At 55.6% G+C, this 2293-nt stretch overlaps 1 pseudogene across 1 annotated transcript in view; it reads left to right on the top strand.

Annotated features, from left to right (window-relative positions):
* LOC105539066 overlaps positions 1–1198 on the top strand; it is a 24049-nt pseudogene extending 22851 nt beyond the window's left edge. Inside the window, exons 14-15 of the transcript XR_001005998.1 lie at positions 632–639; positions 683–1198. The product of XR_001005998.1 is annotated as a nitric oxide synthase, inducible-like (transcript). The remainder of the gene's footprint in view (positions 1–631; positions 640–682) is intronic.
* The last annotated feature ends 1095 nt before the right edge of the window (positions 1199–2293 follow it).

Here is a 2293-nt window from a genome sequence, read left to right on the forward strand (position 1 = left end):
GGCGTCTGAGAATAAACCTGAGATAGTGAGGAGGAGCCCCGTGGATACTGAAGGAAACACTCGGGGCTGTTCTGGAGGGGGCAGCAGGTACAAAGGCCCGGGGGTGGGAATTAAGCTGGCGTGTTGGAAGAACAGTGAGGAGATAACAGGCATTTCCCCAAATGGGTTGAATGGGTCAGTAGATATTTGGCATCAAAAAGTTCCAAGGTCAAATAGCCTGGGACAGTCTTAGTTAAGCCAAGGCAAGCACGTTGCTTTACTACAAGGCTTCTGGGGGGCTTCAACGTGCTGCTGTGCGTCAGGACCCTTCAAGGCTGGGAGCAAAGCAAAGACACAGCGTTTCCCAAACGTATTTATCTCAGAGCTCACACTTCCTGGAGCGTCTTAGGTGGGGGGTGAGCGCTGGGCAGGATATGGGAATGCCAAGTAAAGCTTTGGAGATGGTTAGAGGGCCCGCTCCAGAGCAGGTGCTGAGCGGGCTTAGGCTCTAAACCAGATTCCAGCACAATCTAAGTATGACAGTTGGGAAGACAGATGGCTCATGAAGGTCCACGTGACAGGGAAGCTGGGCAGCCCCAGGGGCTCATCCCAGCCTGGACTTGACACATTGGTCTCTGTTTCCACCTAAAAGAGCCAGAAGTGCTTTCATGAAGATACCTTTGGTGCTGTATTTACCTACAAGCGGACAAGGCGGCAGTGCAGCCCAGGAGCCTGGAGATGTCAGCCCTCTGACGGCCCACAGGAGGGGTTAAAGCTGCCGGCACAGAACTTAACCAAGGAGCCAGCTCTGCATTATCTGAGGTCACAGGGCCTGGGGAGATGGAGGAAAGTGGTATCCCCCAGCCTCACATCTTATTTTTTCACTTCGTTCCCCATCAAGTCCTTTACTTGACCTCCTACCAAGTAGCACCCTGGATTGATCGGAGCCCCCTCTCTCAAGCTGGGGCCTCCCTGGTCCTCTGGAGACGAAATCTTCAATGACAGGCCTGGCAAGTGGGTGAAAGATGGAACCCACTGCTGAGTGCACCACTTCAAGTGACCACCAGGAAGTGCTGTTGCGCCGCTGTGTATTTAACTGCCCTGGGTACAATTGTTTATGCCTCTGTTTAAAAAACTAACACCCTAGTCTGTTCCCAATGGCCACCTGGGCCTTCCCTGTATGATTCCTTGATGGAGATATTTATATGATGGAATTTTACTTTAATCACACTGTATGTGTGTGTGTGGGTTGGGATGTTTTGTAGGGAATGCGGCCCTGAGTTATATAGAGTGGGGAGCTGGTGGGTGTTGCAGCCTGAACAGATCCTCCATAGAGGGACACCCCAGGCAGGCCATGACTCCTCTGAAATGGCTGCCAGGTGTGACAGCAGCAGATGGAGCTTCGTGCTGGTCCAAAGACCTGTGGTAGGACGGAGGGCACAGGCCTGCCTCCCACACAAAGAATCTGACATGGGGTCTGGTGAGAGTGGGAATCTCGTACGAGGCCAGAGCTTCAGGGAAGGTCTTGAGGTTCTTCTTGGACACTGTCTTAGAAAGCATTTTGCTCTGGGGCCACCTGTCTCATGCAATTTTGGCCAGTACGGATGTGGCCCCTGGGAAGGCAGGGTATTGAGGCAAGTGTGGGTCACAGCATCCTCGCCCGACGGACTAGGGACCCTCCTGGGTTTGGAGACGGCCAGGGAAAGCTTCTCAAGAGACTGGGCCCGTTTCCCTCTCCTGGTCAGAACCAAGGAAGGAGCTCAGCGGTGGCTGCTGGGGTCCTGGCAACGTGTGGCTCCCAGCTGGGGTTTGGCCTGTGCCTCCGGGGCACCCTCGCCCGGGACCCTCCCTCTCCCCTCCTCCTTCTAGCAGCAGCGTCTCAGGTGGCAGGAGAAGGTGCAGTGCCAACTTCAGGCTCCAGACGTGCCCTGCGTGACAGCCGTGCATCTCAGCAACACGGCCAGGAGTCCACTCCGGACCAGGGCTTCCCAGCTTTAATGTGCGTGCCTCGTCTGGAGTCCTGTGAAAACGGAGACTCTGATCTCGCAGGCTGGGCGGGGTGCAGGATGCTGCGTTTCCAACAAGCTCCTGGGTGCTGCTGGTGCCACTGCTCTGAGGACTGCGCTGGGGCCTGAGGAACTGGATTCTTGCTGGGCTGAGCAGGATGTGTTGGCATCACGTGGACGCAGAGCTGGGCTGCCTGGCAGTGGCCCAGTGGCTGACAGAACCCCACACATGGACACAGAGCCACTTTTCTCACACAAGCCCTAACCCCTAATGCCAGGGAGACCCACAATGGAACACACACCCAGAC

This window comes from Mandrillus leucophaeus, unplaced genomic scaffold (assembly GCF_000951045.1).
Source record: "Mandrillus leucophaeus isolate KB7577 unplaced genomic scaffold, Mleu.le_1.0 Scaffold1038, whole genome shotgun sequence".
Classification (NCBI taxonomy): Eukaryota; Metazoa; Chordata; class Mammalia; order Primates; family Cercopithecidae; genus Mandrillus; species Mandrillus leucophaeus.